We start from the raw sequence: 24,325 nt of genomic DNA on the forward strand, positions 1-24,325 counted from the left end.
ATCTTACCTGCATCTCTCTTCAGCCGGCTGTTCATCTGCTGTTGCTGCTGTTTCGTCATTAAGTCACGTCCAGCTCTTTGTGACCTCACGGACTGCAGCATGCCAGGCTGCCCTGTCCTTCACTATCTCCTGGAGTTTGCTCAGACTCAAGTGCATTGAGTCGGTGATGACATCCAACTATCTCATCCTCTGTCGCCCCCTTCTCCTCCTGCCCTCCATCTTTCCCAGCATCATCATATCCTTTAATAAGCTGGCAAACGTGTTTCCCTGAGTTCTTTGAACCACTTTAGGTCTTTGAATTATATTGTTACAAGATGCTGCAATATCATCAAACCCTATGAAAGCAAAGTTTTCTTGAATTAGCCCATTAATTGATGGAAAAGAATACCTTGATATTAAAAAAAGGTGTTGCTGTAACTGTCTATTGAAAGCTATTTCTGTCTCCATATTTCTAGCTAACAGTAATGTACCCATTTAATTTTTGGTAGCAATGTTTGATCATGTAAAAGAGGTTCCCTGGTGGTGCAGGCAGTAAAGAATCTGCCTGCAATGCAAGAGATCCAGGTTTGATCTGTGGGCTGGGAGGATCCCCTGGAAGAGGAAATGGCAACCTACTCCAGTGTTCTTGCCTGGAGAATCCCTTGGACAGAGGAGCCTGGTGTGCTACAGTCCATGGGGTTGCAGAGTCAGACAGGACTGAGTGTCTAACACACAATGTTAGGTAATGTAAGAGACAGACTTGAGGTTATAACGCCTTGTCTTCATGCCTTAGGTCAGCTGCAAAGTACACAATGTTCCTTCTTGTGAGAATAGTAACTCAAGATAATTTTCTAATTAAAACCACTGGTACCGGAGCCGCTGCCGCCAGGTCCGGATCCCACGCCGCGCGCCTCCGACGCCCGCCCGTTCGACGGTCACTCCCATTCCCTTAGGTTCTAAGTCCAAGATGGCAGCTGTCAAGGATCAGCTGATTCAGAATCTTCTTAAGGAAGGACGTGTCCCCAGAGTAAGATGACAGCTGTCGGGGCTGGTGCTGTCGGCATGGCCTGCGCCATCAGTATCTGAATGAAGGACCTGGCAGGCGAAACTGCTCTTGTTGACGTCATGGAAGATAAACTGAAGGGAGAGATGATGGATCTCCAACATGGCAGCCTTTTCCTTAGAACACCAAAAATTGTCTCTGGCAAAGACTATAATGTGACAGCAAACTCCAGGCTGGTTATTATCACAGCTGGGGCACGTCAGCAAGAGGGAGAGAGCCTTCTTAATTTGGTCCAGCGTAACGTGAACATCTTTAAATTCATCATTCCTAATATTGTAAAATACAGCCCAAGTTGCAAGTTGCTTGTTGTTTCCAGTCCAGTCGATATTTTGACCTATGTGGCTTGGAAGATAAGCGGCTTTCCCAAGAACCGTGTTACTGGAAGTGGTTGCAATCTGGATTCAGCTCGGTTCCGTTATCTCACGGGGGAGAGGCTCGGAGTTCACCCACTAAGCTGCCATGGGTGGATCCTTGGGGAGCATGGCGACGCTAGTGTGCCTGTATGGAGTGGAGTGAATGTTGCTGGTGTCTCCCTGAAGAGTCTACACCCTGCATTGGGCACTGATGCAGATAAGGAACAGTGGAAAGCGGTTCACAAACAGGTGGTTGACAGCGCTTATGAGGTGATCAAACTGAAAGGCTACCCACCCTGGGCCACTGGACTGCCAGTGGCCGATTTGGCAGAAAGTATAATGAAGAATCTTAGGCGGGTGCATCCGATTTCCACCATGATTAAGGGTCTCTATGGAATAAAAGAGGATGTCTTCCTTAGTGTTCCTTGCATCTTGGGACAGAACGGAATCTCAGACGTTGTGAAAGTGACTCTGACTCATGAGGAAGAGGCCTGTTTGAAGAAGAATGCAGATACACTTTGGGGGATCCAGAAAGAACTGCAGTTTCAAAGTCTTCTAATGTTGTATCACTTCACTGTCTAGGCTACACAGGATTTTAGTTGGAGGTTGTAACTTATATTGTCCTTTATATCTGATCTGTGATTAAAACAGTAATGTTAAGACAGCCCAGGAAAAAGTCAATTTCCTAATGTTAGAAACAGGAATGGTTCATAAAACCCTGCAGCTGTATCCTGAGGCTGGATGGCACTTACCTTGTGTGGTCCTAAATTGGTTTGTCAAATAATTCAGCTTCCTCAAGAGGTACCACTGCCCATGTTGCAGATGCTGCAGTTGCCCTTCAAACCAGATGTGTATTTACTGTGTTATATATCCTCTGGTTCCTTTAGCCAAGGTGCCTTGTCCAACTTTTTTCCCTCCAGTGAATCACATCCTGGGATTCAATGTATAAATCCAGTGTTGCATGCCACATGCAAACTGTTCTAAAGAATCTTATGTACTGTATGAATCAGATAGTGTACACTGCCTTGTAATGTAAAAGGGAAAAACTACATAAATAATGCAGCCAACTAAGTGTTACACCGACTAAATAAATAAAGCTTGAACAGTGAAAAAAAATAAATAAATAAAACCACTCGTAAAAATAATATGTTGGTAAACACCAAAAATTCACATTAGGGAGACTTCCCTGTGGTCTAGGAGCTTCCCTGGTGTCTCAGAGGGTAAAGAATCTGCGTGCAATGCAGGAGACGCAGGTCCTGACCCTGGGTCAGGAAGATCCCCTGGAGAAGGGAATGGCGACCCACTTCAGTGTTCTTGCCTAGAGAATTCCATGGGCAGGGTTGCCTGGTGGGCTACAGGCCAGGGGAGCCCAAGAGTCGGACACGACTGAGTGACGAACACTTTCACTTTTTCCTGTGGTCTAATGATTAAGAATCCACCTGTCAGTGTAGGGGACACAAGTTTGATTCCTGGTCCATGAAAATTCCACATGGAAGCAGCTAAGTCCATACGCTACAACTACCAAATCCCAAGTGCCAGAAAGCCCACGGCCTGCGACAAGAGAAGCCACTGCAATGAGGAGCCCGAGACCCACAGTGAAGTGTGGCCTATGCTCGCCTCAACTAGAGAAAGCTCACACAGCCAATAATTAATTAATCAATTAACTAAAGTTCACATTTAAACTTATAAAATAACAGAATCACAGTAAACTGACCATAACATCCTACAATGTGTATATATGGTGTATATAAAACTAATGACATTTCTAAAGAAGATGGTTTTACTTTTTTGGTGATTTTTATGCCACTTTGTCTTTTCAAACTAAAAATGATTTTCAGAAAATGATAGTGTCCTGACTGTATGAGAAAGATGCTTCTGATTCCCTTTCATTCAGATCATTCCTTACACCATGTTTCTAGTAACACTGTTAGGTTTTCTGAGTGACCTTGTGAAAGTAAAAGTGTTAGTTAGTTGCTCAGTCACGTCCGACTCTTTGCGACTCCATGGACTGGAGCCCGCCAGGCTCCTCTGTCCACGGGATTTCTCAGGCAAAAATACTGGAGTGGGTTGCCAGTCCCTGCTCCAGATGATCTTCGCAACCCAGGGATCGAACCCACATCTCCTGCATTGCAGCAGATTCTTTACCATCTGAGCCACCAGGAGTGACCTTGTACCCAGAGGCAAAAATACCTTTTATCCACTTACTATTCATAAAGTATTTACTGGGCATCATGTGTACATGAGAGAAAGTGAAAGTGAAGTTGCTCAGTTGTGTCTGACTCTTTGCAACCCCATGTACTGTAGCTCACCAGGCTCCTCCATCCATGGGATTTTCCAGACAAGAATACTGGAGTGGGTTGCCATTTCCTTCTCCAGAGGATCTTCCCAACTCAGGGACTGAACCCGGGTCTCCCGCATTCTAAGCAGAAGCTTTACCGTCTGAGCCACCAGGGAAAACCTGTGCCAAATATTTGGCAGGACATAAATATAAACAAAACATTTTCCTTCCACTGAGATGCCTGAAATCTTTAAAGGGAGATGACATGGTGCACAGATAAATTCCAGTCTTTTGTGAGAGACAGTAAAAGAATGGACTGAACCAGGACCACAAGCGTTCAGTGGGGAACTATCATTGTTTCTGGAGGAGAATATTGAGTCTTACATTTGTCTCTGTAAATTCCTACAGGGATGTGTTTGTGTTCAAAATTAGCACCAGTAAAGTGATGGGAACATAAAAAGAAAAAAATAAATAAATAACTCACAGATCTCATAAGAAATACAGATGCTATTCAATTTTCAGACTTCAAAAATCAGAGATTTTATAACCTCCATTTTTACTTAGTCCTAGAACATAAGCCAAAATATAACAACAAAGTCTTCACTGTGTCTGGTTGATTTCAATTACCTGAATGTAAATCTACTATTGGAATTTCTGCAGAAGTTAAAAAAAAAAAAAAAAAATGAGCAGGATCCTAAAACAGCCTTCTTTTCTGTGGCTAAACTGCCCTTGCTCCCAACTTATCTCCAAAGAGTTCATTTTGTATTTATTTACTGTTGTCATCTTCCCTAAACCACCTTCTTAAATCTCCTTATATCCCTCTTAAAATTCAGTGACTGAACATAATATATTAAAATTCTAATAAGAGCCTCTGTGTCTACTGGAAATATTAGAATCATTATAAAACTGTAATACTTACAATTTTTTAAAACTGCATTTGCATTTCAACTCCTGTTAGTATATCCTATAGCAATCCTCATAACTGGGGAAAAATGTTTATTTATGGTACTTTTATAATATTAAGCTTTTTTCAATAAGTATGTAGCAATAAGCAGATAATTCAATTATTGTGTTGTGTGCCTGCTTAAAAGAATGAGGCAAAACTATATATGGTGACACAGAAAGATCTTTAAGACACAAAAAATGTGCATATTTTATAGAGTTGTATGTTTATGTACATATGCCCGGGAAAGGTTGGTGGGACATTTATTATTATACCAATCTGTAAACATTGTTCTTCTATGCAGAGAGGAGAATGGATTAAGAGAAAAGGTGGAGTAACTTATTTTTCCTTTAATATCTGTGTACTGTTTGACCATTTTACATTAAGAAAAGCTATGACAAACCTAGACAGCATATTTAAAAAGCAGAGACATTACTTTGCTGACAAAGGTCCGTATAGTCAAAGCTATGGTTTTTCCAGTAATTGTGGATGGATATGAGAGTTGGACCATCAAGAAAGCTGGTGCCAAAGAACTAATGCTTTTGAACTGTGGTGTCGGAGAAGACTCTTGAGAGTCCCTTAGACTGCAAGGATATCCAACCAGCCCATTGGTTGGATTTTTTTCCTTTATTTCAGTGAATAAAGGAATATTCACTGAAAGGACTGATGGTGAAGCTGAAGCTCCAATACTTTGGCCACCTGATGTGAAGAACTGAGTCATTGGAAAAGCCCCTGATGCTGGGAAAGATTGAGGGTGGGAGGAGAAGGGGACGACAGAGGATGAGACGGCTGGATGGCATCAATGATTCAATGCACATGAATTTGAGCAAGCTCCGGGAATCGGTGATGGACAGGGAAGCCGGGCGTGCTGCAGTCCATGAGGTCGCAAAGTGTCAGACATGACTAAGGGACTGTAGTGAACTGACTTTACATAGACAAACAACTTCATTTGGAATAAGTCTCTTAATTCACAAATACATGCTGTAGTTTACTATTTGCAGACTAAGAGTACATATATTCTCAATAGCTTAAAACAGTGGTGAGAAAGTATTGAAAATAATTCATTAAAAACTTGAAAGAATTTCAAAGCAAAAACTGTCTTGTTGTTACTCTAGAATTTTCTAATTTTCTGTTTCTAAGAAAAAATTTCAATATGAAATTGTAAAAACCAGGATTGTAGACTAGTAATTAAACTGATGGCAGGTTAATTGAAAAAATCTGAATTCCTTTTAAACCAGTAAGGACACGCTGAAAGGCACTTCTTTAAACAGTTTACAAATTTTCTGAATAAACAAAACTTCCAAAACTGGTCCCCTTAAGAAGCCGCAGGTTGGGCCTCCCTGTGGCTCCGTGGTAAAGAATCCTTCTGCCCATTCAGGAGGCACGGGTTCCGTCCCCGATCCAGGAAGATCCCACAGGCCACGGGCAGCGCAGACTGCGCGGCGCGTACCAACCTGGGGTCTGCAGCCGCGGAACCGCACCTGCGGGGCCTGCGTGCCCTAGGGCCCGCGCCCTAACAGGGGAGGCCCTGCAACGAGACACCCAGGCACTTCAACTAGAGCAGCCCCCACTCGCCACAACTAGAGAAAAGTCCGCCCAGCAGTGAAGACCCAGCACAGCCAAAACTAATTAAGTAAAATTATTCTTTTTAAAGCCACTCTTTCTTAAAAAAAAAAAAAGCAGCAGCAGCAGCAGCCAGGGGTTAGGGTTTGGGAGAAAGAGATGAAGAAAAGGGAGAATGAGAAATACTGCCGAAGAAGGTGTGTCTAGTATCTAGGGGTGGAAAGGGCAGGGTGGTCCTAACCATCCTGGGCCATAAGTTTAGGTCCACTTCTTAGTGGATACAAATTGACCTGAGCTGTTGACTCAGAAGGGGTAAAGAGAAGCAGGTGTCTTTTCTAACTGCGGAAAAAGTACTGAGGGTAGAGATGCTACTGGCATCAACACACTTTTCTTCCTCGGTGGTTGCGGTTTAGGAGTAGCAGCCAAGTCCAGGAAGGACTACACTGACTGCCTCACCATCCCAAGCGTAAGGCAGAACAGAAGATGGGGCAGGTTGCTGATGAGACAACTGACAGTCAACACATCAATTGACTGGCCCCAGAGTGAAAATCCTCATGAATCGTAGAAAGGAAATGATATGAGCTGGCACTGGCTTTGCTTAAGTTTGCTGTTGCTGGTGGGAGGGGGCTTCAGGATGGGGAACACATGTAAATCCATGGCTGGTTCATGTCAATGTATGGCAAAAACCACTACAATATTGTAAAGTCATTAGCCTCCAACTAATAAAAATAATTGGGGGGAAAAAAAAGTTTGCTGTTGCTGATAGGAATCAAAAGAAAAAAAATGATGATGTCTGGTTTTCTTATTTCTTCATATTTTATATTTTGTTATGACTAACCATGCCTTACTGAGCAGTTGTTTAATTATTCTTATTTTCATAAGCAGTGAAGTGCTAAAGAGAGCACACATGTCCTTTTTAATTAACCAATTTCTGCATCTCATTCATCTGTGTTTGCAGGACTAAGTTATAAGGATCTGGGACATAATATAGCACCCACCACAGCTCAGGAGTCATACATTGCCTTTACTTCCAGACAAGGCATTTAGAGAAACAAAATTTCTATCTTCAAGGCCAGTCAAACTTGAATATGGCTGTTGTACATATGGGTAGTCTGAGAGATTTCCATCAGTAAAGTGGTAAGTAAGCCCAGTATCAGTCAAGTCCAGCAACCAGCATACACTTTCATTCCATTCATTAGCTTTTGCTTTTAAACACACACACACACACACACACACACACACACACCCTGGTGACCTTACGCTCTGTGGAAGTTATGATTAGCCTCTAAAAACTTGAGAATACCTACACCTGCTTGTCTGCTAATTCAATCAATGTTTTTTCAGCATCACTGTACATGGTATGGAAGAAAAGGATGGTGCAAAGTTCATGCTGTTCCACCATTATTTGAAATGGAGATTAACACAAGATCTATCACAGATACCAATAATTCACTTAATTCAGCCTAATTTTAATCAACTGGCATGGCATGATGGGAAGAGAAAGCTTGTGCAAGTCTCTTTCTGTTTATCACTATTTCAAATGGAAATTAATCTCAAGATTTATTACAACCAACCAAAACTCTTTAATAAAAATAAGGTAAGAGAATTTAAATGTGAATTTCTAAGACTAGGTTGGAGTTTTTTTTAAGGAAGTGGTGGAAGAAAGCAGGAACCTATAACAATCAAAGAGCTCTTAAATGAGGAGGTCAGGTACCAATTCTCAATAAAACAATTCCTTTTTCATACTGGGGAATAAGAAAGTAATGGTAAGGCTGGTACTTCTTTTACTCTAACCTCTAGCTCACTTGCAATTGACTGTAAATTATTATTGGAGTAGAACCTGAAAAAACATCTAACCTACCATGTCAAAGTGTCATTTTGGTGTATGAATCAACATATTTCTGAAATAATACACACAGAAATTCAATTCAACAAATGTTTTATAAATACCATACAAGCTTTTATTTTTTTGAATTTTTTCTAACTTTGTTGAGACACTTTTCATCAAAAATAACCCTCACTTTATGTTATTGACATTGCCTCCAAAAAAGTCTTTCATGGCTCCAATAACTCTAGTTTAAATATCTATTAAGTAAAATATTACAGTATTTCTTAAAGGAAGTCTCTCTTCAGTGACTTTAAAATTCACAAAGGAAGAGTATGAAATTTGGAAAAAAAAATTGAGGCTACTTCCACCCTAGTTCAGGGCTTCCCAGTAGAGATGCTAGTGGTAAAGAACCTGCCTGCCAATGCAGGAGACACAAGAGACTCAGGTTCGATCCCTGGGTGGGAAGATCCCCCGGAGGAGGACGTGGCAACCCGCTCCAGTATTCCTGCCTGGAGAATCCCATGGACAGAAGAGCCTCAGGCTACAGTTGATGGGGTCGCAGAGAGTCAGGCACGACAGTGACTGAACACACGCACACCCCCCATCAGAGTTCAGTGAACTTGTCACCTAGGAAAACTTCCAGGGAACACAGCCTGTTCCACATAAGCAAGAGTTGTAAAGATGATTTTAGGAAAACACTCTTAAACCTTTCCGCCATAAAACAGACTCCAGAGTGCAATGAGAACAGATACTTTGAAACATAGAATTAGGAGGTAATTATACAGAAAAGCTCCATGACATGTTTCTGCTTCACAGAGGACTCCATCCAGACCTCAGAATGAGTAAATTGGTAGGTGTTTGTTTAAGGAAAAAAACACAATTTAGGGAAGTATAACTTTAAACTCATCTGTATCAAAAATTATATTTTCACCATCTGTTTCTCATTTATTTACACTCAATTAATCAAAAATTTAAGTTCCCTGTCAGCGAAAAGGATGGGAGTCTTTCAAAACAAACATGTAAGACTTCATATTTGCAACCTGGTGGAAGACAACCAAGTGTTTCAACCATCAAGTATGACCTGTTTTATTATGGTTTGCTTTCCCTGCCCTTGAAAACAGTATTGTACATTATTTTTTCACATCAATTTTAAAAGACAATCAACTTATTTTCTTAAAAAACAGGCAATTGCCCTATTTTAACCTTCATTATTTAAATTGGCAAGTGATATTTTGCATACCCCAATTGGTATGCATTTATATTTTAAAAAGAGAAAAAAACTTATGTAGGAAATCTGGAACATTTAAAAAAAAATTTAATGAATAATTTAATACTGGATAACAACATAGCTTCAGAGGAAAATATTCTGACTTATACATGGTATAAAGCAGAAAAATTAATACGACACATAGATAGCACACTTTTTGTAAAATATTCTCTCATCTCTTAGATCCCATGTGATGTTGCAGTTGCCATAGCAACTGTATTTGTGTTCAGCAGGAAGATACTTATGTACTGAATGCTTACATTTACTCACCAAATTCTCTGAAAATTATACCAAGTGGAAGTTATGAATTAAAATTCTCCATGGATAAGCAGCTCTTGTCCCTTAAGTTTAAAATTATCACCAAATAGTTTTAATCATTTTTTTTCATACAAATATTGACTTCATAAATTTCATCATCTTATAAACAATGGCTGAGCTATAGAGAACTCAACTTCTCACAATTTAGTAGTTTGTGGGGAGTATAATATGCTAAAAAGATTAATTATTTTAATCAATTGCGAACCATTAAATAAAAATTGTACAAACACTTTTTTTAATTTCAGTTTTAAACACTGAATAATGGGCTGGTTTCTACCCTCCCCCATAATGAGTCTTACACTCAATGGCGCATACTTTGAACAAATACCTCTATACACCACATTTGCCAACTAAGTTCTAAAATCAACTTCTAAAATCAACTAAATGTCATGAACCTTAATGCCATTGTGGGAGAAATGAAGAACGCTCCTTGAGCCCATTTGGCGAGGATGGTGAGCATACTTTGTTTCCCCAAGAGAAGAAAGAAGAGTAGTAAACCATTTTTGCAGAATGTCATTCTCCCACAACAGTTTATGAAAGAAACATCTGTGACAAGAATCTCTAATGCTTTCCTCAAAGCCACAGCTGACAGTAAAAGAGCATTGCTAAAAGTGGCAAATCAATCCCATTCCACCCTTCCAAGAGCATGACACCTAATTTGCTATGTATCACATGTATTTTCCTCACATGTGCTGAGACTGTGACATTGATGTGGTGGCTTTCATCCAAGCCTCAGCTGAATAAACACTTGGCCATACAGTGGGCAAACTGGCACCCTTAAAAAGGCTTCTGTCCCAGGAAAGTTAACTTCACCTCAGGGAAGCATTTATCTAAGTTTTAGTTTGCAGTTTGGGTACATAAATGGAATCTCTGAACCTTGTTTGGAAAACCTTAAATCACCTGACACATATAGAGCACATTCAGTGTTTTTCAAACTGGTTTTCTTGGTGTAATGCAATTTTAATGTGACTACCTGAAAACATATGCAAATCCAACAGACAAAAACAAGTAAAAATATATAAGATTTCTAATCAAGTTATTTCACTGCAGAGCATGTGCTTGTTTAAAAAAAAAAAAAAGCACAAGAAATAAGCACATTATGTATATCTGAAACATATACCATAACTTTTTAGAGCAAAAATTTTATTGATATATAAAATATATCCCAAATATCCATAGATTTTCAGTGTACAGCTTAATGAAATTTGCAAAGTGAAATCAGTCATGATCAAGTACAGAACATTATCAGGATCACGGAAATCCCCTTTATACCTCCCTGAAACAACCAATTGCTTTTAAATTTGACATCAGAAATTTTAATCAATAAGAAATTTCCATTTAAGTGATATTGAGCAAATAATTAAAGTTTTAATAGACAGTATGGATAATACCAAGCCTCTTACAGTTAACAAAGCTATCTCTTTTTATGTGTCTTTTGTGAAACTGCAAGTGCTTCTTTTTATCCTCCAACAATCAGGGAAATCACCAATTACCATTACCTTCAATTTGCCCATTTTTAAAATTCCCACTGAAGTTTTGCAAAAGTACAGGAGTGGTAAAAGAATACACGGGGTGATGTCTTGATTATTCTATCCCTTCCTTCTGAAGAACTTTACTGTGTGATGGTTGCCAAGGGGAAGGTTGGGGAAATGAGATAACTGGGGAGTTAGTTTTCAAGTGGACAAGTTACGAGGTCCTATCATGCAGCACGGGGAAGCCTGCTCGGGGCTCTGTGCCAGCCCGGATGGGAGCGGAGCTTCGGGCAGAGTGGATACAGGTGCACGTGTGTCTGAGGCCCTTTGCTGTTCCCCTGAAACTACTACAACATCGATACTCTGTTATACCCCAATACAAAACAAAAGGATTAAAAAGAAAATACTCTATAGAAACACAACTAGGCAGAGAGTCAGAAAACTTCCTTGGCTGGTGGGGGTGGGAGGGGATCTCTGCTTTTATGAGTTTTCTATTGTCAAAATAATTCCCTCTAATAAAACAACCTTAAATCTCAGAAAAGAAAACTTTACTATAAACTCCTTCTCTCAATTTAAATTATACTTAAGAGAGAATACATATATTACAATTTTCTCTGTCTCTCAGATTTCTCTTCAATAAAATCCCTAAAGTAAAAAACAGCACCTATTCTTTAAAACCTAAAATTGATGTAGTGTAAATGCATTCTGTCATGCTCTTTGACCGACAGATCAGACTTAAATGCTCTCTTTATGACAGCAAGTAACTGGTGACAGCCCAGGGCCATTTGAAGCAGCCCAAATCTCTACTGGAAGCCACGCCCTAAATCTCAAACTAGAGTTTTAGTAGCCCAGCCAGTACCTTCAGGTAAATTTGACAGGCTCACCTCAAAAGCGCACTATGCTCAGAATTAAATATCCCCTCCTCTGATTAGCTAAACCAGAAGGCCAAAACACAGGGTCATCTTTGGCAATGTCCTTACATCGCCTTTGTCAGTCCTTAGATTCAAATGAACAACAAGTTATTTCAATTCAACCTGCAAACTGTCTTTTAAACCTGTCTCTTGTCTTTTCCCACACCCCTGCAGTCCTTACTGTTTTCTGAGTATGCCATTGCCTATGCCATCTCTCTTGGATGACATTTTCCTCTCTTGCCTGGGTCTCCAGCCCTCGAAATCCATCTTGAAATGGTTCCTCTCCAGGTACCATCCTCCACCCAGTCCATTCTCCGGCGCAGAATCAGCTGCCCCCTTGCTTCTCCCATAGCATGCGTCACCGTGTATAAGTATGCACTGTTCATTAAGTCCTCCTAGAACAAGAACACCTGGGCTGGGACAAAGCTTCCTCATCTTTATTTTCCCAGTGCCTAGTGTATCACCTGGCATATATGATAATGATGAAAGAAAAAAAATTAAAATAATATCAGTCCATCCTGAAGGAAATCAGCCCTGAATATTCACTGGAAGGACTGATGCTGAAGCTGAAGCTCCAATACCTTGGCCACCTGGTGTGAAGAGCGGACTCACTGGAAAAGACTCTGAGGCTGGGAAAGACTGAAAGCAGGAGAAGAGGGCAACAGAGGATGAGATGATTGGGCGGCATTATTGCCTCAATGGACATGAGTTTGAGCAAACTCGAGGAGATAATAAAGGACAGGGAAGCCTGGCGTGCTGTAGTCCATGGGGTCACAGAGTCAGACACACCTGAGCAACTGAACAACAGAGATTCAACACAATTCACTACATAGATTAATAAATAAAAATTATGCAACCACCTCAATAAATTGGGAAAGCACACTGGTAAAATTTATGATTTGTTAATGGTTTAAAAAAAAAATAAAAACAACTGGTCAACATGGAAGGGAACTTTGAAATACTGAAAAGGAGTATCTATAAAAAACCTACAGCAAGCATCATAAGGGATGAAGCACTACAAATTTTCACTTTGAGTTGGGGAAAATCACAAAAATGTTCTCTACTCACACTTTCATTAAACATTTTAATTATGTCATAATCAGTACAATCAGACAAGAAAAGAAAACCAACTAGTGAAAAAAATTAGGGCCACAAATAAGACTGTCATTGTTCTAAGATATATGATCATTTACATAGAAAACAGAACAGACACATCAGTTACTGTAAATAATGAGATTTCATAAATTTGCTGAATAAAAAATTACTACCTAAATTAAATGCATTTTTATACATCATCTACAAAAAAAAAATACAATTTTTAAAAATCCATGGACAATAGCATCAAAAAATTGACTGCTTAGGAATAAGTCCAATGAAACATGTATAAGAAAAAATTATAAAATGTTTTCAGAAACATTAAAAGAAGACACAAAAAATGGATGCATGTCTATGTTTATATACTGGAAGACTCAATATAGAAACTATGTTGATTCTGCCAATATTGCTCTACAGATTGAATACATTCCCAATCAAATATCAACAGGATATTTTGTGTAACTTGACAAGCTAATTCTAAAGTTTTTATGAAAATGTTAGTCACCCAGTCGTGGCTGATTCTTTGCAACCCCATGAACTGTCGCCCACCAGACTCCTCTGTCCATGGAATTCTCTGGGCAAGAATACCGGACGGGTAGCCATTCCCTTCTCCAGGGGATCTTTCCAACCCAGGGATCAAAAGTGGGTCTCCTGTATTCCAAGCAGATTCTTTACCATCTGAGTCACCAGGGATAAGCCAAAAATGTTTAAGGAAATGCAAAAATACAGATGTATAGCTAAGACACTCTTGAAGAGGAAGAAGGTGGAAGCACTTGCTCCATCAGTTCTCAACTAAAAGGGTGTTTAATTGGCATAAATTAGACAAATAGGCCAATAAAACAGAATGAAATTTTCATGACAAAGATAGCATGCACAGCAATGGGAAAAGAATCAAATTCAATAAATTGCACTATCACAGTTCTGAAAAAGAGAATGGGTAACCACTCCAGTATTCTGGAGAATTCTATGGACAGAGGAGCCTGCAGGCTACAGTCCATGGGGTCACAAAGAATCATACACAGCTGAGGAATTTTCACTCACTTACATTAAAAAAAAAAAAAGTGAATCCTGACCTTACATTTTACACAAAATAAAAATCAACGCAGGTCACAGATATTTTGTCTCTTATTTAAGAAATCTTTCTATCTCCTAGTCATAAACAGACTTTCCTTATTTAGCTCCTGGAAGCTTTATTGTTCACCTTTTCAAATTATAGACTTCATATAGAAGAGAAAATTGACATAATGTTCATTTCAGGTATATCACCCAGCGATGCAATGCTTTATACATTACAAAATGATCTCCATGACAAATCTAATTACCATCTGTTACCGTACAAACTCATTGCAACATTGGGATGGAGACTTTTTAAAACAAAACATACTGACTCAGAAAAAAACTAACCAAAAAATAGAAGTAACAAGAAAAGCAAAAAGTGATCAATTGCACTTCATTAAAATTAACAAATTCTGTTTCTCAAAAACTCTATTAGAAGAGTAAAAAGGCAACCCACAGGTGATGATATCTGCAACAAACATAACAGGCAAAATAAAAGCTTCAGTAATATAAAAAGAACTACAAACTAAATGAAGAAAATGAAAAACTAGACAGAAAATGGGTAAATGACCTCAATGTCCACTTCATAAAATAAGATATATGAATGCCTTATAAACAAAAGAACTTATTTAGAAATAGGAAAGTGCTAATTATAAGTATAATGGAAAACATTAAATTTCAAAAATAATTTTTGAAATCAGATTATTTCAAAAATTACAATCCAAACCATGACAAATGTTAACAAGAATGGGGAGCAATAGAAACTATCATGAGTACAATTGACACAAACACTGGCAAATACATAGGCATCACGTAATCAAGTAAAAAAATCACTATATATTGTAACACAGCAATTCCAGACTGGTGTCTCCAGTGAAGAAAGGTACGGAAACTAAAAACAACTCAAGTCCATCAAGAGTGGTATGATGAGATGGAACACTGCATTGCAAAGCAATGAAAATGAACAATTTAAATTTACTCACAACAACACACAGGAATCTTATAAACATAAAGCTGGATAAAAGATGCAAAGCACCAAAGAAGAGCATAATTACATTCACATATGGTTTGAAAACAGGAAAACAAAGCTAGAATATTTTGTCTATGATTAATGTATAACTTTTTCCTTTTTATTTTTATAGAAGTATAGCTGACATACAATATTGTATTAGTTTCAGGTGTACAACATAACTCTACATTTATATATATTCCAAATTGATTACCAAAATAAATCTAGTAACTTCTGTTACCATACAAAGTTATTACAATACTATTGACTACATTCCCTGTGCTGTCCACTACATCCTCATGACTTATTTTATAACTAGAAGTTTGTAGTTCTTAATCCCCTTTATGTATTTCACCCAACTCCCTCTCTTCCCCTCTAGAGACCACTACTTTATCTCCGTATCTGAGTCTGTTTCTATTTTGTATTCTTTGTTTTGATTTTTAGATTCAACATGTAAGTGAAGTCGTATGTTATTTGTCTTTGTCTGTTGACATTTCACTGAGTATGAACCCTCTAGGTCCATATTCACATTGTTAAAAAGGACTTCATTCTTTTCCCTCTTTTTTACAGCTGAGTAATATTCCACTATATATACATATACATACCATTTCTTAATCCATTTGTCTATTGATGTCATTGAGGTTGCTTTCATATCTTGGCTATTGTAAATAATGCTGCAATGAACACAAAGGTGCACATATCTTTTCAAATTAATTTTTGAGGCAGTCCCATTTATTTTGCTTTGCTGCTCTTGCCTGTGGAGACAAAAGTATTGCCAAGACTGATGTCAAAGAGTATATTGTATATGATTTCTTCTGGGAGTTGTACAGTTTCAGTTCTTGCATTTAAGCCTAATTCATTCTGACATTGTGTTTGTACATAAGAAAGTGTTCCAGCTTCATTCTTTTGCATGTAACTGCCCAGATTTTCCAATATTTACTGAAGAGATTATCTTTTCTCCACTAATGATCCACAGATTTGGGGAAGTTATATTTCTATTTTTACTTGTCTCAAGATATTTTTTTTTTCTCTTTGACATCTTCATTAACCCATTGACTGTTTAGAAGCTTGTTGTTTAGCCTGCACATGTTTATGTTTTTCTAGTTATCTTGTGGTTGGTTTCTAGGTTTATACAATTGTGGTCAGAAAATATGCTTGAAATTATTTCTTAAACTTAAAGAAACTTGTTTTGTGGCCTAATATGTAATCTAGTCTATGATTTATTCCATAGGCACTTGAAAAGAATGTGCATTCCATTCTTTTTGGGTAGAGTGTTTGGTATATGTCTAATAAGTGTGTCTGGTCTGATGTGTCATTTAAGGCTAATGTTTCCTAAATGATTTTCTGTCTATAAAATCTATCTGTTGATGTAAGGGGGATGTGAACTTCCCTACTAATATTGTGCTTCCTTTTATGTTTGTTAATATTTGCTTTATATATTTAGATGCTCTTTTGTTGGATACATAGATATTTACAATTTATCTATCCTCTTGTTGAATTGACCTCTTTTTTCATAATCCGATGTCCTTCTTTTTCTCATTTTACAATTTTTGCTTTAAAATCTATTTTATTGCTAGCTAAATAGGAAAAGGAGTACGTCAAGGCTGTATATTGTCACCCTGCTTATTTAACTTATATGCAGAGTACATCATGAGAAACGCTGGGCTGGAAGAAGCACAAGCTAGAATCAAGATTGCCGGGAGAAATATCAATAACCTCAGATACCAAGATGACACCACCCTTATGGCAGAAAGTGAAAAGGAACTAAACCTCTTGATGAAAGTAAAAGAGGAGAGTGAAAAAGTTGGCTTAAAGCTCAACATTCAGAAAACTAAGATCATGGTATCTGTTCCCATCACTTCATGGGAAATAGATGGGGAGACAGTGGAAACAGTGAAAGACTTTATTTTGGGGGGCTCTAAAATCATTGCAGATGGTGATTGCAGCCATGAAATTAAAAGACACTTACTCCTTGGAAGGAAAGTTATGACCAACCCAGAGAGCATATTAAAAAGCAGAAAAAAATAAAAAGCAGAGACATTACTTTGCCAACAAAGGTCCATCTAGTCAAAGCTATGGTTTTTCCAGTGGTCATGTATGGATGTGAGAGTTGGACTGTGAAGAAAGCTAAGCACCAAAAAGTTGATGCTTTTGAACTGTGGTGTTGGAGAAGACTCTTGAGAGTCCCTTGGACTGCAAGGAGATCCAACCAGTCCATCCTGAAGGAGATCAGTCCTGGGTATTCATTGGAAGGACTGATGCTGAAGCTGAAACTCCAGTACTTTGGCCACCTGATGCGAAGAGCTGACTCACTGGAAAAGATCCTGATGCTGGGAAAGACTGAGGGCAGGAGGGGAAGGGGATAACAGAGGATGAGATGGATAGATGGCATCACTGACTCGATGGACATGGGTTTGAGTAAACTCCGGGAGCTGGTGATGGACACGGAGGCCTGGCGTCCTGCGGTTCATGGGGTCACAAAGAGTCAGACACGACTGAGCAACTGAACTGAACTGAATATTAAGAATTGTGTGAAAAGCCTAAATGTAAGTTCTCAGGTCTGGCTCCAATCCACCAAACTAGAATCTTCAGAGAATGGTCTGGGAATCTCAGGTGTCTGTTATGATATTTTGAAAACATTATCTGATGACTGTGACAATTTTTTAAAGAATAAATGAAATAAGACAAAATGAAACAAAAATAAAATAAAATTTTAAAACTAAAAAAAATAAATAAAGTCTATTTTGTCTGATATGAGTATTGTCTTATTAGTTTTCTACCTAGCCTTCTTTTTGTTTCCATGGAATATCTTTTTGTATCTCTTCACTTTCAGTTTATGCATGTCCTTAATCTTGAAATGAGACTACTGTAGACAGCATATATGTGGGTCTTACTTTATCCATTCAGCTGCCTTATGTCTTTTGATTGGAGCATTTATTTATTTACATTTAAGGTATTGATTGATATGTACTTAATGCCATTTTATTTATTATTCTCAGGTTGTTTTTGTAGTTCTCTGTTCCTTTCTTCCCATGTTCCTTTCCCTTGTGATTTGATGACTTTCTTTAGTGTTACATTTGGATTCCTTTCTCTTCAGTTTATGTGCATATGTTATAGGGTTTTGGTTTGCAGTTATCATGAGGTTCCTTTATAAAAACATATGTATTTAGCAGTCTATTTTAAGTTGATGGTCATTTATCTTTGAGAACATTGTGCACATTTGTACTACCCCCCAAAGTTTTATGTTTTTGATGCCATATTTTCCAAGTTTTAATTTTGTGTTGCTCCACTCTTAGCTATAAATGATTTTACTACTTTTGTCTTTTAAACTTTATGCTAGATTTATAGGTGGTTGATCCACCACCCTTGATACATGTTTACTTTTACCAGTGAAATTTTTAAATCATATTTTTCTAGTTATGGCCTACATGAAAAAAAGAAAGCTTTTTCTATTCCGTTTAAGTAAGTCCCCGTAAGGTTCTTGTGAGGCTGATTTAGTGGTAGTGAAATCCTGTAGCTTTTTATTTTCTTGAGTAATTCTCTCTCCTTCAATTCTGAATGGTAACTTTGCCAAGTAGAATATTCTTGGTTGTAAGTTTTTTCCCCCAGCACTTTGAGTATATCATGCCAGTCCTTTCTGATCTATAAAGTTTCTGCTGAAAAATCAGGTAATAATCTTACAGCGATTCTATTATGCATAGCGATTTGCTTTCTCTTGCTGCTTTTAAGATCCTCTCTTCATCTCTAATTTTTGATATTTTAATTGTAATGTTTCTTTCTGGGGGATTCGTTTTGCTTGGGTCTCTCTGTCCTTCCCGAGCTTGTGTATCTCTTCTCTTCTCCATTTTGGGGAAGTTTTCAGCCATTATTTTTTCACATAGGTTCTCTGTCCATTTTTCTCTCTTCTCCTCTGGGACCCCTACATTGTGAATGCCACTATGTTTAGTGTTATTGTTCTAGAGGTCTTTTAACTATTCTCATTTTTTAAATTATTTTTTTGTTTTTTATTGTTCTGATTAGGTGATTTCCACTGCCCTGTTCTCCAGACTGCTGATTTGTTCTTCTGTACCCTCTAATCTACTGCTGATTCCTTCTAGTTTTTTTTTTTTAATTTCAATTATTGTATTCTCTAGCTCTGATTTGTTCCTTTTTGTATTTTCTATCTTTAAGTTCTCACTGAGTTCATCTATTCTTTTACGTCTTCAGTGAGGACTGTAACTATTCCTGTGAATTCTATCTGGTAAATTGTTTATACCTATTTTATTAAGCTACTTTTCTGAGGTTTTATCTGTGTTTGTCTCTATGTATTAGGTGTACCAGCTATGTCTCCCAGTCATCTGTGTCTCTGGAGCACCCCTTATGTGGCCTCTGGGTGCTTTCCTGCTGTGGTTAGGCCATGATTCTTGTAAGCAGGCTAATGCAAGGAGCTGGCTACAAGCCCAGCTTGCTGACAGGTCTCGTTGTGTCAGCTGAGTGCGTTAGTTTGCTGTGTTTACCCTCAGGAGTGTGAGCCTCTTTGGAAGGCACCAGTGTCAGCCAGAGCCACTTTCCAAGTGAGGTGAGTGGGAGCTGCTTTGAAAGGGCCAACAAGGATGAGTGGGTTGGGTGCAACGGGTATCCAGGGTAACATCGGGGTGGGGCTCCCAGTGTTAGCTTAGTGGATGGGGAGTGACAGAAACGTTGGCTGCCGATGCTGGACCAGCTAGGTGACAAAAGAGTTAACAGTCAAAATGGTTCCATCCCTGCATAGAATTTCAACACATACCTACCCTCAGGTACAAACACTGAAGTTTGTCAGTGAATCTCCTCATAGGAACCAGGTGTTTATCAAACTGTTGCCGCTCTACTGGAACTCAGAATGAGTGATTTGTGTGCAAGTCCTTTAAGAATGGAGCCTCAGTTTCATCCAGGCCTCCAGCTCTCTTGAATGTAAAAGCCCTTCTGGTTTTCAAAGTCACGTTGAGGTGGCTCATTTTCCAGCGCAGGTTCCCTGGTCTGGGGAACCAAACCTGGGGCTTGAACCCCTTGCTCTTCAACTGGACTTCCCTGGTTGTGATACACTTCCTGCTTATGGGCTGCAGCACCTGGGATGTGAATTCTGACTAAACCACATCTCTGCCCCTCCTTATTTTGAGGTAGCCTTTTCTTTATGTCTTTCGTTGTAGAAAATCTGTTTTGCTAGTCATCAGGTCATTCTCAGAGACAGTTGTTCTATCTGCAGCTGCAGTTTTAGTGTGTTCATGGGAGGAGGAGCGCTCAGGATTTTCCTACTCTGTTATCTTGATCCAGACTTCTGTGTATAAATCTTGAAACTTAAAAAAAGATTGACTGTTTAAAGTGTTAAAATAATGGTGACCTCTAGTATGTATAACCAAGAAGGGACACATAAGGAGCTTCTAAACAATCAAAACTTCAGTTTTGTACTTGAATGAAGGTTACATTAATGGATTATTTTTTACTTATTCATTTATGTTTATACACTTTTCCACAGATGATAATCTTCACAGTTATGCACGTCTATATGGGAAGAGCATTCAAGCCAAAAGCTCCCTTTAATCATCTGCTTTCTGGGACTCTGAAAGGAGTTTTGTTCATTGTGAGTGCCGTGCATTCTCTAAGTTATCTATCTCCTTCCATGAATCCAATCACCATCACTTCTATAATCATCTCTCCTTAGAGTTACCTATCAGTTAGCTAACCAGCTATCAACCACCCTCTTATTGAATATTATCAAATAGATGATCTCCAAAAGCAACAGGTTTAAAGCAACTCAATCATTTCTCTCTGAATCTACTCTTCTCTATAGCCTCTCCCCAATTTTTTTTTAAACCTTTGTTTGTTTCTCAGTTAATAGAGAACCTGACCCAAGCTGAGACAATCAAATTCTTTCCTGGGGCTTTTCCTGAATTAAAACTAAGAGGATCAGTTCTTTGGGATGGATGTGTGTCAGAGGTGGCAAGACTTAGGAATATCAGTAACCATTTATCTTAAAAGAGGAAACCAGTCTGCAGGACAAGAGACCTGAGCTGACACAGAGAAAAGAAGCTGTAACAGAGAAACAGAGCCCTGCAAATCCAAGTTCTGTGATCCATGAAGCTCAGCATCATCCTTTCCCTTTTCACAGACATGTGAGTGGTATTTTTATCCATGCCAGTTTAACTTGCATTTTAATATAGCAAATAAAATCCTACTCAGAGAACCTAGACAAATTGCTCCTACTCACATTCTTCAATGTATATGACAACGATCAGGAGATTTCTGCTCTAACAATATATTACTCTAATATACCTATAAAACAATGACGGTTTTCCGACCTACACATGGTTAACCCCAATCCAGCTAGCAAATTAATATTGTACTTATTAGATTTATGAACTACATATAATACTTAGATATATTAAATTAAGTGTTTCCCTGGTAGCAGAGCAGCAAAGAATCCGCCTGCCAAAGCAGAAGATGCAGGTTCAATCCCTAGATCAGGAAGATCCCTTAGACAAGGAAATGGCAACCCAGTATTGCCACTCCAGTATTCTTGCCTGGGAAATCCCATGAACAGAGGAGGCTGGAGGGCTGCATTCCAAGGGGTCGCAAAAGAGTGGGACATGACCTAGCAGATGAAACAAAAGCAACAACAAATATTAAATTAAGTATATAATCTTTAAAATTCATTTAAAAAGAGATGAAAATCCTGCCATCTACAACAACATGCATGAACCCGGAAGACACTGTGCTACGTGAAATGTCAGACAAACCGTATTCTTGCCTTGAGAACCCCATGTTCAGTTCAGCTCAGTTGCTCAGTCGTGTCCGACTCTTTGCGACCCCATGAACCGCAGCACGCCAGGTCTCCCTGTCCATCACCAACTCCCGGAGTCCACCCAAACCCATGTCCATCGAGTCAGTGATGCCAGCCAACCATCTCATCCTCTGCCGTCCCCTTCTCCTCCTGCCCCCAATCTTTCCCAGCATCTGGGTCTTTTCCAAGAAGTCAGCTCTTCGCATCAGGTGGCCAAAGTACTGGAGTTTCAGCTTCAGCGTCAGTCCTTCCAATGAACACCCAGGACTGGTCTCCTTTAGGATGGACTGGTTGGATCTCCTTGCAGTCCAAGGGACTCTCAAGAGTCTTCTCCAACACCACAGTTCAAAAGCATCAATTCTTCAGCGCTCAGCTTTCTTCACAGTCCAACTCTTACATCCGTACATGACCACTGGAAAAACCATCGCCTTGACCAGACGGACCTTTGTTGGCAGAGTAATGTCTCTGTTTTTTAATATGCTATCTGGGTTGGTCATAACTTTCCTTCCAAGGAGTAAATGTCTTTTAATTTCATGGCTGCAATCACCATCTGCAGTGATTTTGGAGCCCCAAAAAATAAAGTCTGTCACTGTTTCCACTGTTTCCCCATCTGTTTGCCATGAAGTGATGGGACCAGGTGCCATGATCTTAGTTTTCTGAAGTGTGAGGATGGGGGAAAATGAGAGCATAATGGCCACAGTGTACAAATTTTCAACTATAAATGAGTAAGTTCTGAGAATCTAATGTACAGCTTGGTGGCTGTAGTTAATAGTTAATAATACTGTATTCTATATTTGAAGTCTGCTAAGAGAGTAGATCTTAAACATTCTCATTTTTTAAAAAAGGTAACCAGTGCTAGCTTCAGCAGCACATATACTAAAAAAAAAAGGTAACCAAGTGAGATGATATATGGTTGATTAATTGTGGTAAGGATTTCACAGTGTAATGGATATCAAATCATCCTCATGTTGAATGATGTCACATAATATACTACAACTGTATTTGTCAACTATACTTCAATAAATCTGAAAAAAATAAAATATATATTTTTCAGGTTAAATTCAGTCTTTAAAAATGTTAATTAACTTAAGGTAACCTACCTAAAATTTGTCCAAGAATGTTGTCTCTATAGGGATTTCACAGTTTGAACAAGTTCAGGAAATTGGAGTTTCCATTTTCTTAGAGACATTTTAATGTGTAAATAAAATGTTTGTATCAGTCTAATGTCTGAAAACTTCTACAAAGCAAAAGAAAATGAGGCAAGAGTTAAGCTAAAAAAAACAATAAATGGAAAAGACACCTTTTCAAGGAATAAGAAATAGACCTCAGGATGCATGCCCATTCACATCACATCATCTTATGCAGATCTATATACTGTCTAATATTTACTCAAAATGCGTGATCTTCATAGCAACCAATGAATCAAACAGTACATGAGCTGACTGTGAAGTGCAGATATTTGTCTTTCTTAGAGTAAAACTGACTGTGTAACAAACAAAACTGATTATGAATCCTGAAGATTTAACCTAATATATGAGATACCTTTAAATATGTGTTTTCCAACTCATAATTGATGACATCAATATTATTTTTCCATAGATTTCTTCCCCTCTTTAGCCTCTCTTTTCTGCTTTGACGGCTTAAAAATGGGGGCTAGCAAAATAGCACTGAGATTTATTTCAGTGTTTTAGGCAGAACAGTGGCCCAAAGATGTCCATGCCCCAGTCCCTGGACCTGTGTGCCACCTTATATGGCAAAAGGGACTTTGTGGAAGTAATTTAGGGTACAGATATTGAAACAGAGGGATTGCCCTAAATTGTTAGAGTGAACTCTGTCTAATCACATGAGTCTTTGAAAACAGAAAACCTTTTCCAGCTGAGGTCAGAAAAAGATATGATGACAGGAGAAAGTTTAGGGTGATGCTACATTGCTGACTTTGAAAATGAAGAAAGCGGGCATGAATCAAGCAATGTAGATGGCCACCAAAAGATGGAAAAGGCAACAAAATCAAATCTCCATAAAGGAAGGCAGCCACACTGACACATCCATACCAGCCCACTGAAATCCATGTTAGGCTTCTAATTCATGGAGTGAATTTGTACTGTTGTAAGCCACTAAATTATGACTTTGTGTTAGTCTGACGTAGCAGAAATAGGAGACTAATAAACTATGTGTGACATTGGTGTGACTTCATAAAGGCAGGAATGAATCAAAGGAAGGGAGAGAAAGGTTTCCACAGTCTCATCCATACTCTATAGAATGTAATTCGACAGATCTAAGCAAAGCACATATCCCTTCAAAACGGTGGTGGCCTAGACATAAAATTAGCAGGTTGCCATCCATATCCAAAAACCTCAAGAATATTCCAAAGAATTCATGAGAATTTGTGTCCTC

At 38.6% G+C, this 24,325-nt stretch overlaps 1 pseudogene; it reads left to right on the forward strand.

The window, feature by feature from the left end:
- Positions 1-928: 928 nt before the first annotated feature.
- Positions 929-2,071, forward strand: LOC122445195 (annotated as a pseudogene).
- The last annotated feature ends 22,254 nt before the right edge of the window (positions 2,072-24,325 follow it).

The sequence above is a fragment of the Cervus canadensis genome, chromosome 7 (genome assembly GCF_019320065.1).
Source record: "Cervus canadensis isolate Bull #8, Minnesota chromosome 7, ASM1932006v1, whole genome shotgun sequence".
Lineage (NCBI taxonomy): Eukaryota > Metazoa > Chordata > Mammalia > Artiodactyla > Cervidae > Cervus > Cervus canadensis.